At 45.6% G+C, this 16,302-nt stretch overlaps 1 protein-coding gene across 2 annotated transcripts in view; it reads left to right on the forward strand.

The window, feature by feature from the left end:
- OGDHL (oxoglutarate dehydrogenase L) overlaps positions 1-16,302 on the forward strand; it is a 713,311-nt gene that overhangs the window by 455,967 nt on the left and 241,042 nt on the right. The gene's annotated exons all lie outside the window — the stretch shown is intronic.

Below are 16,302 nucleotides of genomic sequence, written 5' to 3' on the forward strand. Positions count from 1 at the left end.
TCCTCCTCCCACTCCAAGTCACAGACTCATTCATAGTCGAGGTCATGAGGTCACTCTCCATCTAAGTCAAATTCAAACAGATAAGTCAGATTCAAAAACATGCCACAAGCGCAAGTAGGCCAAATGGGACTAGACCCCATATTGCCATATTGCCACTCGAAATCAGACTAGAAGTCGCGAGGGCTACATTCAAAAGGTTCCTCGCCTCCAGTGCCTTACAAATCTGATCCAGCTCCTCTGTTGGCCACGGTGCACCCTGAATACCACAGGCCATCAGTGGCCCCACAGCAGAAGCCTTCATGGAGGCCATGCTGCAGATATTTTAGACCCGGTCCGCTCCCTCCGGTGCACCTTTGGGCCCTCAGGATTCGCAGCGTCCCTCAGCAGGACTTCTGCCGGTTGATCCTCCATCAGCTCTGACTGCCCTGTTGGGTCTCCTTTATGGGGCTGCACCAAAGCCATTCAGACTTCCACATCTGCCCCAGGGTCTAAGCCTGTTCCTTCCGTGCCAGTGCCAATACTGATTCTGGAGCTGATTACAGAAGCCGTTCTGATCCCAAACTGTTGTTGGCCCATTCCAGGCCTATATCACTTTATGATATAACTAAAGATCATGTAGAAGTTGTAAAACGTGACTCTCAAACTTTGCCTCGCCCAGGACACCAGTACTATCGGATGGTAAAGGCTGACTTTGGCCCTGAGTTTATAGCAGTCCAGGGCATGCCTAATGTCCATCACTACACTAATGATGACAAAGGACAGGCAGTCTCCTCCCCTCATTACACTGATGGTGGGCTGTACTTAGATTTGCAAACTCACCAGAGACAGAACTGGACACTCCACCTGGTGTACAAGCGGAAGAAAGTGCTTCTTTAGTTGTCTTAGTACGAACAACCGCAGAAGCACATGATTTGAAATTACCTTCTTTGGAAACCAAAGCCATTTTATGGACTAAAATTCTTCAACCAGGTCAAACTGCATCTGAGATTTCATGAAATAAATAACATATCTCCAGATACTGGAAGAGGACGCCTCACCCACATTATTGTGGCATGCTTCATCCTTGGTGTCCTCTCCCCCTCAGGGTAGGTAAATATCACCTTGAGGCAGCCGTGGTCTGTGCAGGTAATAGCCGTGGGGTGGTGGGGCCACGTGGGGGGATTTCGAGGGACTATGTCGAAGGAAAATTAATTATTTATTTAATTCTCCCTCCGCATCGTCCCTCGAAATCCCCCCCCCCCCCCAACACGGCCCCACCGCCCCACCGTTGCTACCTGCACGGACCACGGCTGCCTTGAGGAACTTGAACAATAATGTGAGTCCTCAATAGGAATTTCTGGATATAAGCTAGAATCGGGTCTTCGTGTCTGAACTAACGATTGGAATCCCTTAAAACTGGGACATCGCTGGGGTTTATGTTACTGTCTGTCTTTGCGTATTGAGGATTTTACGGGGTCCAAATTAATGTAAGTAGAATGGGGTGTCCAGTAGGCAAACATAACTATTGCTGCTTGACTTGAATAATATTCCACTATGAAGTACATATGCTACAATAAGCAAACAAATATCTCGTGCAAACAGGCCATTATATAGTGTGCTTTATGAATATCATTCATTTATTTAATGCACCTATATGTTGTTATTTTGCGTGTCCCCTGTGTAATTTTAAATGTGGTGTCTGTTACCTGGTTAAAAAGAAACTCGCATCATGACTAATTCGAAGTAAAGTGACCGCATGAATGAACCTATGTATGGCGATCAATCCTTGCGACAATGGGGGATGACTGCCATGCACCACTTTGGAGACAACTGAATATAAATGTTCAAGACTAGGCGACACTATAAGCAATCATTTAAAACCTTTTGCAGTGTGTGTTTACAGGGCGGTGTTCCTCGTAATAGCAACCCTAAGGCGAGTAAGTTATGATAGGTCACAACACACACAAAAAATCACGTTTGCAGTGTTAGCATATTTTTCATTGTGATATTCACTGTTTCTACACATGGGGCACTCCACGATTTTGTTTGTTTTTGAAATACTCATTCCAGGGGTGTGCTGATAGAGGCACATATTTTATAGCAAACACTATCAGATGGATAAAATATGTATACTAAAAATTGTTTGTCTTTATATTCAGGTATTCCTGCTTCATTACTATGGTATGAGAGTGGTAGGTCTCATCACTAACACCTGGAGTGTAACTCATACTGTTGATAGGTAGGCATAGACATAATACACTACCCTGAAAAGACATTTGACCCTGGTGGTCAACTTAAGAGGCCATAACATGTTGGTAAATGGATGTATCCATCATTAAATTCAGGAAACATCCCAATGTGATTCCTTTTAATTATACCATGGTACCCTATAAATAAAGAGAAACATACTCTGGGTTTCCCACTAGATATTTTTAGTTACTGGATCCTAACATATCCAGAAATTCTTATTAAGAACTCCCATTATTCATTGAGTTCCTCATGGTTGGTACGCCTACCCTGAGGGCGATAGGACACCAAGGATTAAACATGTCACAACAATGTATGTGAGGTGTCTTCTTCCAGAATTGGAATATCAGATTTCTTTCATGAGATCTAAGATTCATGATCAGAACATTAAGGAGCTACGTACTTGTTGTGTTTAGTATATAAGACTGGGAAGCTGTACATAGACGTATTTCTTCTCACTCTCCCCTTAGAATAAAAAAAACAACTTGATCTGAGCCAGTGTTACAATTTAATGAGTACCGTACGAACATTCATATGGTCACTTGGTCTAAGCAGCGCTCAGCACCTGCACTCAGCCGACATGTGGCAATTCAGCAAAGTACAGCCCCAGGTTACCCTGAGATTTTGATGAGACATTGTGTGTCAGGAACCACAAATAACATGAATCTGAATTATTTTTCTTAGAACCCCACTGATAGGAGTTGAAACGTAACAGTGTCTTTAAGAAGAAAATATTTTCTTCAGCTAGCTTAGCTTTTACGCTCTTGAATAAAGTAGTGCCATGCCTTATCGTCATGGTCAGAGAGATCTTGCTAGCCGATCTGGAGGGCCTCAGGGGTTCACTGGTCCAAATGATCCATGATCTACAGGATTGAGTAAAATGTGGGCAGGCCTAGCCACTAACTATGCGTTATCCATGTTGTGTTATTCATGCGAGGCAAGAGGCCACAGTAAGACAAACTTAAAAATTATGTTTTCATCACCCCCACTTCCGTATTGGGGTACAGCTTTGAAATTGGTTGAAAGCATGCAGATCTTAGAATATTTCATGCTACAAAAGAAAAAATTGTTACCTCTATCAATGGTTTTGCAGTTTCAGACTATTCTTGATTCACATGATGCTCTACTATTTCAAAATAAAATTAGCATTACCATATATTCTGAGCAGTATATTTAGCTTCAGAAACAGGAAGCTGAGGAGAGGAGTTGGCCTAAGGGCTTGGGCTGTCGACCTCGAGTCTGGGGAATTGGGTCCGAGTCTCGGCAATGACGCTGAACATCCTGTGATTCTGGGTAAATCTCCCCGTGCCTCACAAAAATGAATGTGTGTCCTCATGTAACGTTACTGGTGCTACGTAAAGCGCTCTGATACCCGATTCGGGTCAAGTTTGCGCTATATAAAACTCTGAGAGAAAAAAAAATACACTGTAGGGGGAAATCGATTCTGAAGATGGCGGATACACTGTGAGGTATTATGGGTATCATCATGAGCCATACTGACACAGCTGTTGCTAACGTCCAAAAAACGTCAACGTCAACAAAATGCTTTTCGGAGTCATAGATTAGGGAATAAATGCACATCAAGAGAGTCTAGAGTAATCTAAAGCTCTAAAATTATTTTTGCAGGTAAATAGCTGAATGGGTGTATATGAGAAGAGCACTTCTTCCAACTGACGAATTAGGTCTCCTCTATGTTGTAATATGTCCCAGGACCACTTGTTTGGATAACACCATATCCATTACATGTCTCCAGCACCTGTGCATTCGAAGGTATAAAACACTGACAGTTTAAAAAAACAAAGAAAAGAAAAGTGTACAGAAAAGGCTGAAATAGGGAAAGGCTAAAGTTAAGAGACCAGGAGACGTAAAACAGTGCCGCATTTGGTGTCTCTTGATACATGCAGAACAAGTAGAAGGGTTTGGCCTTACAAGCTTATCCGATTCTGTGAAGGTTGTCTAAGAATAAATAGAACAGTATTGTTACTTTGATTAATAAAATGCAAAAGCAGAAAACACTGTTTGGCATTTGGTTAATCACCGTAGATCAAAGTGCCTATGTTAAGAGGTAGAGTGGCAAGCAAGGCACTAGCATGTGCGGCGCTTTATCAGTATGCTGATGTTGGCACTTTAGTATGGATACATATATTGGGGGTTTGCAGTGTAAAGAGAGAATTGTAGAGTCGTGGAGGCCGGAAGGCAGAGGTCTGTATAAGCAAGCATGCACGGTTTTCTTCTCATGCACCCACTGTGGGCACCTCTGAAGGCTTGTAGAGTGACTTAGCTTTGGAGATCACTGCCTCTGCGGATGCTGTAGTTGGCAGATCATGCCCCCCATACCTGTCCCCATAAAACAAAGAGAAATCATTCTCTGCTCCTGAACCATATTAGAACATTGGAATGTTGAGTGCTCCATTGAAGACAATGGAGTTCTCCAGTCTTCTAATGGTTGGTAGAAGCCCGGAGCATCAACATTCCTATGTTTGTTCCTTTGTTTTAGGGGATGCAAGACCTCGTCCTTGGACCCTTCCTTCTGCAAGGACGTCATATAGTAGTAAAACTCTTTGCTTGGAGTTCGTGAAAGTATTTGTACTTAAACAGTATGCCGTGGGAAATATTCTCCGCTGACAACCGTGTGACCAAGCTCAATTGAAAGATTTAAACTGCAATAAGCAGATTAACACAAAAAAGTAGCGACACCCTGCTTAAAAAAGAATAGTTATTTCATGAGTCTTAAAACAAAACTATAATTAAATTCTTTCCATTTTTTTGCTTTCTATTGCCATACAAGCTGTTCTTCCTATAATTAAATCTCCCAAAATTCAGGAGCACAATATAAGAAAAAAACAAGGACGATCATCCCCACTACCGAACGTTTAGTTAGGTTTCAACCTTCAGAATTTAAACAATGCCTAAATCAAACCAAAGATTAGAAGACATTTACAGTCATTAAAATCGAATAAAGTACGTAATAGCGTAGTCTTTTTACTGTGCATAGTAATCAAAATCTGGCCTATGGGTAAGGTCTAAGGGTCTGATTACGAGTTTGGCGGACGGGTTACTCCATCACGAAATTGACCGATATCCCATCCGCCGTATTACTTGTTCCATTGGATATTATGGAACTCGTAATAGGGCGGATGGGATATCTGTCACGTTTGTGATGGAGTAACCTGTCCACCAAACTCTTAATCAGGCCCTCGTTTTCCGACTGTGCAAAGCTACACAATACATAGTACAAATTCCAAGCCTGCTTCCCTATGCCCTATCATGGTTCAGGGTGCCATACTTAGAGACATCCTGGAGCAGGAAATTGATGGATGAGAAGGCAAGACCTCCACCGTCAATTGAAGGTGGAGAGAGGATGCTTGAGACTGGGGATGGAGTGAACAACTACCAAGCAGGACCCCCTCACCCCCAACATCCCCCCCCCACCCTACAATCCGCTGAGTGGCCTTTTGTGGCATCAGAAAAAGGGACCTGCTTTTACACAGGACCCCTGACACACTTCCCCACATTTATTTTTGAAACTGTGATTAGCTGTCTCCTTTGAGTAGCTGGCCATAGTTTAAAAAAAAGACAAGTTCCGAGTAATCACGTTGCCCAACTTCTCACTCCCCTATGTAGAGCGGCATTTCTAGAAGGATCTACTAAGACGCTTCAATTGTTCTCCATTCTCAAAAGTTTTAACATCAAGAGCAGAGCTGCCTTCTCATCAGCAAACACTGTCATAATGGCTGTCCCAATAAACTGAGAAAAACGACTGTAATGGCGTAGTAATATCCATCAACCAGTTAATAAGCGACTTGAAAATCTATATTAAAAGCACATAAAGGTGACCATCCTCAAGGACTGCTACACAAAGTGTCGCTTTGGTGTACAATTTTGCTTTGCGTGCAGAGGGCTGGAAGGACGATAGAAGGAAGGCCATTTTAACTGATCATAAAAGGTGACGCTGAAAGAAAAGAGGAACTCTGGGCAAGTTGTGTCAATCACAGGGCCTCTTGGTGAGGTTGCAGCGCTTTGTTCTCACGAAGCAGGGAGCAGTTCTTTCCCTCTGCCATCGAGGTAACCCTGGAAGAAGTGGCAGGAAGTATGTCGGAAATGAGGGCAAAACAGTAAAAGCATAACACAAAACCTTGAAAACCTGATAATGCGTTGTTTTCTTGCAGGATGAAGAGGTGACAAATAAAGGTGTGAACTGATTCTTACTGATAAGTCCTACAGAGATGAGAGGACTGAGACCAGGGCAGGATTAAGACCTTTAGAGGCCCTAAACACTTAAAACATTTTGGTGCCCCCATATAGATCTGCGGAGCAGATGTAGCCTAACGGCTAGAGCGGTCGACCTCGAAGCTGGGGAACCGGGTTTGAGTCTCGGCAGGGACGCTCAACATCCTGTGATTCTTTGCAAATCACCTACTCTCCCCGTGCCTAACAAAAACGAATGTGTCCATCTGTTATGAAACTGGTGCTCATGTAAAGCGCTCTGACACCTGATATATTTGGGTCTAGTTCGCGGTATATAAACCTCGAAAAAACAAAAAAATGTCTAATTCAGAATATAAACAATAATAAATTGTAAAATAAAATTTTATTTTTCGAAATGAACAAAACTTACTTTATTTATAGGTTCAGCAGCACCATTTGCAGTTTTGCACCATATGGTCTATGGTAAATCCGGCAAGGGCACATTTCTGTGGTGCCCCTATCGCCTGATGCCCTAAGCACATGCCTATTTTGCCTCATGGTTAATCCAGCCCTGACTGAGATATAAGATTTCTGAAGGATGTAGGAGTGACAAACAGAGCAGGAACCAAGCACAATTGCGACCCATAGGATCTTTGTGAACTGCCCTATGGGCGCTAGCTACAGTGTCCTTTGCTTGTAAGTGCTTTACTGTCATGCGGGTTTGGGAAAAGTGAGTTTGCAAGAAAGGATTGACTGCATGCTGTTATACTTTGAAGACCACAAACAAAATGGTTCTCTAAGAAACATATGTAGGAAATGGTAACGGCATAAATATTGCCGGTGTGGTCACAATGAAATGATAATGTAGCTAGCGCTGGGAAACGCGGCCGGCTCATTAATGGAGGCAAAGTGGGCAGGAGCAGCTTGGCCTGTACACGACAGCAGTTTAGTTGGAGTTCTGATATAAGGACGCAGTTGCATGACAAATAACATGTCTAAATAGCCACATGAATCACTAAAAATATATTTTAAAAATCAAGGGAATGCAAAACCATCATACCTACTCCTAAAAAACATCTCTGCTGAAGATATATATCTAAAGTGGGCATTTGGTATCAAAAAACTCCATGACAAAAAATGTACATAAGAAAAAATGTACACTGTAGTTTTCCACAGATACAACCTATTCAATTAAATAATATCTACCGCAGTTCAACTTTAATACAGCCTTGTTCACCTCTGCCCAAACAGGATTACCTGGGTAGTAAAAGTTAGATCTTTTTTAGCGTATCTCATGAGACATTGAGTTACTTTTCCAGCATTTGCGGGCAAGCAGTGAATCAGTGCGACACAGAATGTGCCAATACAGTATCCGAGAACTCACCTGGACCTTTTACAAGGATTGCGCCAGTTTATTGTGAGAAAAAGCCAGAGACGTTTCATAAGCAGCTTGTTGTGTGTCTCTGAGAGCAAGACAAAACATATTCAAAGTATGCCACTCTGCCTGTTTTGTGCCGAAATGTCAGAGTAAGGTAAAAAGTCAGGATCTGTGTGTTCTTAGTGTCCTGAAAGCACTGCACAACCTGGTGAAGCTTGTGTGGACATGACAACATGGCTGCCATTTTAGATATTCTCCTCCATTCTGCATCTAATTATTTTGCCATTAAAAATGTAATCAAGGTCAGGACGTTTGCTCTTCTTGAAACTTAAACACTAATAGGAATTAGGCCTGAGCGGTGAACTCTGCTCCGTTCGCGGAGTTTGCAAAGTTTTTTGCACTCTGCGTAGCTCGCGGAGTGCAGAACAGTCCGCTGCACTTAGCGCAGCGAAGTTTTTTCCCCGCCCGCCAACGGTAAGTTAGCGAGCGAGAGCTGCCTCTCGGGTAGAATTTCTAACCGAGCGGCAGGAAGATCAGCACGAACTGCAGTTCGTGCCGCACTCCGCCGCTTGCGGAACTCCACGGAGTTTTTATGTCACTTCGCAGAGTACTGCGTATCGGAGTTCCACAAACTCCGCCCAGGCCTAGGAATACAACTGTGGATTTTGGGGTGCAAGAATCCCTGTTACGCAGTCTGTTATAAAATGTTCCACTAATGACTGACGCAAATCACCAGGTTGAGGCACTGGCTTTTTCCTACTCTTTCAGGAGTAACCTTTTTTTTCGGCTGGCTGTATTTAATTCCAGGCCACTTTTTGGATGTGTTCCTATAATTGTTATGCGCTGTCTGTAGAACTGATGAAACATTCATCTCTGCATACATTTCTTGTCTTGTCGGGACACAGACTATCAACAGCCAATTATCCTTAATGAGGTTTGGCTCTTCTTATAAGCTAGTGGTTACTTAAACAAAACAAAAACACCTCAGCCTCCATTAGTGTATAGTGCGGTCTCATTCCCAGTTCAATTGTTCCGTCTCAAGGCTTGTGGTCAGAGAGATGGAAAATATTAAAAGAGCCATCCTGCGTGCATTTATGGTGCTGTTCAATTATTCTCACAGTTTTGCTCAGTTCTTTTTTTCTGAAAAGGTGGCATATCACAGTTTGGTGTCTTATTTGTAATGGGGTCTATAGTTGATTATTATTGTTAACCGGCTTTTTCCACGTAGTCTTGGGTATCTCTGTCTCTGATCGTTTGTACTTTAAACAATAAAAAGACATTTATCAAGTGTGTCTTTAGCCCTTGGTTTGTTCTCTGGAGTTAAATCCAAGAGCTCTTTGGAATTGGCATGTGTCGTAGCATATTACTTTTGTTTCATGTTTGGTTTCAGAGTGATGGTTGCTTGCATGGCGAAATACCGAATGTAACCTAATTACATCCCTCGACATCATCGAATTGCAATGTTTTTATACAACCAAAACTTCTCTTTTGGGTCACAGATGACATCAAAGGTCATATATTCGATAACATCTCTGGTACAGTTACATACAGACTCAGAGGTTCCGTTTTTTAAATATTAATATTATTTGCTTGTTTAGTTGCTGATGTCGATTTTATATAATAAAAATCTGGCGAGCAGTAGGCAGATCTCTTTTCAACTGTTGTAGAGATAGTTAAGGACAGTTTTAGGTATAATCAGGGCCCAGAGGGGTTGCTGCTTCTCCCCCACTTTAGTCTGCCTGTGATTGAAGCATCAGTTTCCCGCTCACTCGCCAGCTGGAAGCAGAGTCGCTCCTGCTCCATGTCAGTTGACTTCTCCTTCTGCCTTTGTCTGCCTTTGATCAGAACCACTGTTTGGCACTCACAAGGCAGGCGTAAGAAAGGTTGCTCTTGGTCCACGCGAGTAGGCAGCAAGACCACCCATAAAGGTGCAGGTACCTGTTTGGTTTTTGGGAGGGTACAACGTTATGCCACCTGGCCAGTTCAAACGCGATCTGGTTCAGTGTGAAAATACTACCTTAAGGGAAGGGTATTGGCAATATGGCAGCCACGCAGTCCATCAAAAATACTTGGATATATGAGAGGAGGACTGGCACAGAATAGAGGGATGGGTGAGTACCCATGGTATTGTATGAAGGAAGTTATTTGCTCACCAGTGCACTCCTCCATCTACTTTGATTGAGGGGGTATATGTGACATCATTGGCTTTGTGTGATAGTGTTGATTTTGTGGAAGCTTCCCCTGGACTGAGTTCCATCCTGTAAGCACATACTTTGTCAATGAATGTCTTTAAGTGCATTTTGTTTCGAACCACGCTTGAGTGACCCTACTGCCTTACCGTTACAGGTTGGCTCAAAGACAAGAGTAGCAAATGCACTTGGACAGAAAAGACTTGTGTTTTTTTACCACAGTAAAAATGTTTTGGTTTAATTATTTCCCAGCATACGCAGGTAATACTGTAGAAAGCACCAGTGAACGGGCTAGAATGCAGCCCCGCGTACCAACTGTTCTTTTGAAATTAAATTACGATGGCATAAAGGTGAGGTTACCTAGTCAATGAGCAGGATGCAGGAAGCCAAGAGGCCAAGAAGCCTCAGCCAATCTCATTGAGACCCAGGGCAGAAGCTGAAACATTAGGATTATAGTCAGAATGTCTTGGACTCGTTTGTGACATAGGGAAGGCCTGGAACTGCACCATTTCCAACATAGCTCCAATCATAAGAGGGTATGTGAAGAAGTCAGATGTGACTTCGGCACGTAGAGTCTAAGCCCCAATGAGGTCAAGGTCTGGAGGTGGTTTACGACTGACAGTGGTGAACCTGCCTTCAACTGCCAGTCATCGGCCTAGGGAAAACTGGTATTTCCATCGTCTGAAGGTGTGCTGCGACCACCGCACTGGTGAGGCCAAAGGGGAGCATAGCAAAATTGAAAATGCTCCTGACCCACCTTGAACTGCTGGTAACGTCTGTGGGACTGCAGGCCGGGTATAGAAAGATGTGTATCCTGCAGGTTCAAGACTGCCATCCATTTGTCCAGATCCAAGGCTGACAAAACCTAGGTCAGTCTGAGCATCTTGAATCCGTCTTTGCACAGAAAGGTGTTCAGGGAACAAAGATCTGAAATAGAATGAAGGCCTCCGTCCTTCATCAGCACAAGAAAATAACTGGATTAACAACCAGTCCCTATTTGCAAGTCTGGTACCGTCTCCATGACCCCTTTATACAAGAGAGCCTGCACATCCTGTAACAAATGGCCTGCGGCTTCTCTGAAAGCTGCTCTGATGTGGGTGGAAGATCCTGTGTCAGAAAGGAATGGAATATGATAGCCACGTTCAACCATCCAGAGAACCCATCTGTCAGACGTGATCCTTTGTTGGATTCGACCTTCTAGAGTAGTCGTGTGTGACTGAGAGCAAGCTAAAATGGCTTGAAAGCTGATGCCTCAGGGTTGGGGGACTTGGATGATCGCTGTCCCTGATGACCTTGACATTGTCTGCCCTCACCCCGAAAGGACTGGGGTACCTACTGAGGGAGCAGGGAAAGGCCTAGTGCTGCCTGTATGCCAACCCTCTAGAGTATCCTTGAAGGGAATGAATTGCTGGGAAAATTGTGTGGCAGCTGCAGAGAGGCTCAATGAAAATACTGTGGCTCGGCTCGCCTAACAGTATTCCAAGGCTTGAATCTGCCTTGTCGTCAAACAAGTGAAATCCGTCAAAAGGCATATCTGATTGAGACTTGTAGTGACAGATTCCTTACCTTAGACTATTCCCCAGGTGTCTGACTGGATCTGCAGCAGTCCCCTTGCACGCTGGTATGTGACATTGTGTCATCCGTGCCAGAAGTGCATGCACAGTGCCTATAGAGATGCCAACACACCCCACCTCACTCTGCTGGCCTCAGTTCCCTCTTTTCGGCACCATCAGCGCAGATCTGGATTGAGCTCCCCAGGGTAATTTTTTAACTGTATTTTTGTGACTTTTTGCGGACATTTGTACACCAGTGTGCCTTTTTTCTCACAACTACTTCATGAAAACGGAACTTTCAAAATGCTCACTCTGGCTCATTTTCTGTCTGCCCTGGATCCTGGAGATTAGATGGTAGCGCTGGACTTGCAGGACTCATACTTTCATATTCCCATCCTGCCAGCCTACAGATGTTAGCTGGGGTACATGGCAGGTCAGGAGCATTTTTGATTCGCTGTGCTCACTAGCGCCACTCGGGTGTTCACATAGTTGATGGCGGTGGTCACAGCCCATCTACAAAGGCTGGAAATTTTAGTCTTCCCCTACCTCCACGACTGGCTGTTGAAAGTGGGCTTGCCCCAGGCAGTCATCTCCCACCTCCACAGTACTGTGGACCTTCTGCATTCACTGGGGTTCTCTATCAACAACCCAAAGTCACACCTTTCTGGACAAAGTGCAATTTTGCGCTTATTCTCCAGAGCAGCGAGTCTAGGATATTCAGGTTATTATATCGATGTTTCTGCCTCTAGCATGGATTTCAGTGAGACTGGTTCTTAGGCTGGTGGCCCTAATGGCCTCCTGCATCCTGCTGGTAAAACACGCCCGCTGGCATATGCGAGCTCTGCATTGAGACCTGATGTTCCAATAGATGCGGCATCAGGGGAATCTCTTTGATCTGGTCCGGCTATCAGAGGGAACTGCCAAAGACCTGCTATGGTGGCTGACAAAACGAGATTGGGTCAGTAGCAGACCCCTTTCCCTTCCCCACGCATAGCTCAAAGTGGTGACAAATGCATCACTTCTGGGTTGGGACAGCCATCTGGGACAGGTGGAGATCAGGGGACTCTGGTCACCGGTGGTGTCTCAGATCCATGTCAACTTGTTGGCACTGAGAGCGATACACTTGGCATTGAAAGCCTTCCTTCAATCCATGATGGGAAGGCTGATTCAAGAGTGAATGTGCAACTCCACCGCCAAGTGGTAATGCAACAAACAGGGAGGAGTGGGATCCTGGACACTGTCCCAGGAGGCTCTGGGCCTCTGGATGTGGCTGGTACACCAGATCTTCCTGGTCCTGCACCACCTTAACGTCAGGGTGAACAAACTAAGCTGGCGATGCCGTGCGTATCACAAATTGCGGCACCTTTCCGGAGGTTGTGCAATGTCTCTTCCGCAACTGGGGAGATCCTTGGTTAGATGTTTTCACCACCGCCAAGAACACACAATGTCAACCCTTCTGTGGACTGGAGTTCCCAAGGTGGCGCTCGCTCAGAGACTCATTTTGTCTTAAGTGAAACTCAATCCTCCTTTCCACCGATATCACTTCTGCCCCGAGTTTCAAGAAGATAAGGACCGACTAGCCCAATTCATCCTTGTGGCTTCGGATTGGCCACGGAGAGCATAGTATCCCGAACTCCAGAGCATGAGTATTAGTCCTCCAATCAGGCTGCCCCTTCGGGAGGACCTCCTGTCACAGCGACAGAGCAGGGTTCTAAACCAGAGCCTGCACACTCTCCCATCTACATGCAATGGAGATTGGGCGGAGACAGTTGAGAGTGTTTGACCTTTCTCCCATAGCATATGATGTCATCTTGGCAGCCAGGAGTTTCTCAAGCAAAACAGTGTACACCTGCCGATGTGTCAAATTTGTGGCTTGGTGTGTTGCAAAACAAGTTGACACTCTGACTGCACCCATGTCTGAAGTTTTTATGTTTGTTCTTTCGCTAGCTCAGCAATGCCTTGCTGTGGACACAGTTAAAGGATATCTTTTGACCCTCTTTGCTTTCTTGCGGTTTCCAGATCAACCGTATCTATTTTTACAGCACGTTTCCACCCACACCTTTCATTATGCTACAATAGTACCTTAAGTAATTCATACGTTTATTATGTGCTCACCTTTTGAGTCCATGCACAGCTGCTCTCTTCCACTGCTCACCACCAAAACAGTCTTTCTCGTTGCGATTACATCTGCCAGGAGGGTTAGTGAGTTGCAGGCGTTCTCAGTCAACCCTATTGTACTACCTTCTTTCTGGACAAACTGGTCTTTAGAACCCATGAATCCTTTCTACCCAAGGTTGTGACACCTTTTCACATTGGACAGAACATCATGCTGCTGACTTTCTTTGTTTCTTTGCTTCACCTCACCCTTCCAAAGAAAAGGAGAGACTCATCTGCCTGGATCAAAAAAGAGCGTTAGTGTTTTGCATTGATTGTATTAAAGACTTCCTAGTGTACGATCAACTATTTGTGGGTTTTGTTGTCGCAAAGCAGTGCACAAGTGAAGTATCTCCAGATGGATTGTACGCTGCATTAAAATCTGCTATGCACTAACCAAAAAGCATCTCCATGAAGGTTTATGGGCTACTTCCACCAGAGCCAAGGGTGCAGCCACCACGTTAGCTTGCTGAGTCCCAGCCCTGGACAACTGTCAGGCATCCACGGGGGCATCGCTACACACTTCACATATTTGTCAAACACTGCTGCCTGGACAGTCAGGTCCGGCATGATAGGCATTTCACCTGTTGAATCTCTGGGACTTTTTATTTTAAGCAGCCCACAAATCCTCCTCCTGGGAGAGGTTGCTTTAGTATCTACTGTAAGGTAAGGAGTCTGGGCTAGAAGTCTCTATCAAATGAACAAATTACTTACATTCGGTAATGCTGTATCTAGTAGAGACTTTGTCTAGCTGCACATTCCTTATCTATCCTCCCCAATCTGCTAACTGTAACTTCTCCTTCAAGAGGTCTTTCAGGATCTCACTACGACACACAGGTTTTATACCTCAGCATGGCTCTGTGCTTCTGCCATGGAAAAATAGTCATAAAACTAAGGTCAGTTTGCTGGGGGGCACCTATATATGTATTGTGCACGTCATTTCCGGAGCAGACAATGCGACGTGGAGCCACCTATCGGCGTAATGTATTTATTAAAAATGAGGGTTTTTAACTATGATCTGAGAAACAGTGCTTCCCCGCTGTTGGACTTGGCCCTTTTTCCCTGAATTTTTTCGTTTTTGTAGTGTTAAGGTGCAGGTGCTCCCTTCACCCAAGATGGCTGCCACAGGCCCCTGCTACTGCAGAGTGGCCTGTTCTAGTAGCACCCTAGCTGCCAGGAGCTGGCTGGAACCCCACAACAATGTTGCGACTCCAGCCCGCCTTTTTGTCCCATAGGTAGAGTGGGGAAGCTCCTGGAATGTGCTGGAACCTTCTAGAAGGGAGGTGTGGTTTTTCTTTTGCCGCCTTGGCTAGAGGTCACCTGACCTAGGGCTACTTAAGAGAGGGAGGGAAACTTTTGTGGTGAGTTGGCCATTGGGGTGAAGCAGACCTGGAAGAATCCACCAGGAGTGTAGGCGGTAGGGCCTAGCCAGGGACTTATGCCTCTGAGAGTGACAGGATCTAGGTGCTGCCTCTTAAGTGAGTGAGGGACCCTGTGAAACCCACTGATCTTGCCCAGCAGTAGGAGGACCCAGAGAACCTCTGCCCAGCCTGACTAGGAAGGACCTAGTCGCCCTCTCCATCCCTACCCCCTGTAACAGAACCCTCTTTAAGGGCGCCAGATACATCTGCGCCAACAAGACTTCATCTAATACCTGAGAACAAGAAACTTATATGCAGGAGCTGAGACTGCGTGTCCAGATTGAACTTTAACCTTATATGCAAGAGCTGAGACTGCGTGTCCAGACTGACCCTTAAAACTCTATGCAAAGCAGATTACCGAACCACCGGAGATCGACCAGGTATTAGCGCTGTGACCCCTGCGCTCCCTGACCTGGTCTGGGACCCCCGGCAGCGTGCTCCGCTGAGCACAGACCCCCATCCTTAATTTGAGCACCCCCCTGTGACGTCGACGCCAGCGCGCTCACCACCGCGGCCTGGAGGCCGGAGGAAGTGCCCTGCAGAGTCGCGAGGCCCGCGGAGAAGCCCGGAGCCCCGTCGCTGCCGTCGCAGCTGTGTGAGGAGAGTCGCGAGGCCGAGGCGGAGTTCCCCCTCGTCGCTGGAGCGGACGCCGAGATCGAGGTAAGCCCGGAGCCTGGGATTGTCCCCGGTGCGCCCCCTACTGGTTGGGAGCCACACCGCACCCTTCGCCCGGGTCCCCCTCTCCGTGGGAGTTCCCCGTGTCATCGCGCCGGAGAGACCCCGCCGAGGGATCCCTTCTTGGTGCCCCCCAGGACTGCACTGAAGCGTGGTGCCCTACGAACTGCACCGGGGCCCGCGAGACGCGCTCTGCGAGTCCCACGCATGTCCGACTAACTGCTCCGTGTACACCGGGACTGCCTTGAAGTGCTCCCTACGATTACTTGCGAGTAACACTCGGGGATTCAGGTTGTATATGGATGTGCGCAATATCAATAATTACGAGTAGCGCTCTGTCAGGCATATTTCAGATTGATGCACGGAATGCCAATAATTACGAGTAGCGCTCCGTTATGCATATCTCATGTTGATGCCCTGAATACCATTAATCACGAGTAGCGCACTGTTATGCATACCTCATGTTGATGCACTGAATGCCAGTAATTACGAGTAGTGCACTGTTATGCATATCTCAT

This window comes from Triturus cristatus, chromosome 1_2 (assembly GCF_964204655.1).
Source record: "Triturus cristatus chromosome 1_2, aTriCri1.1, whole genome shotgun sequence".
Taxonomy (NCBI): domain Eukaryota; kingdom Metazoa; phylum Chordata; class Amphibia; order Caudata; family Salamandridae; genus Triturus; species Triturus cristatus.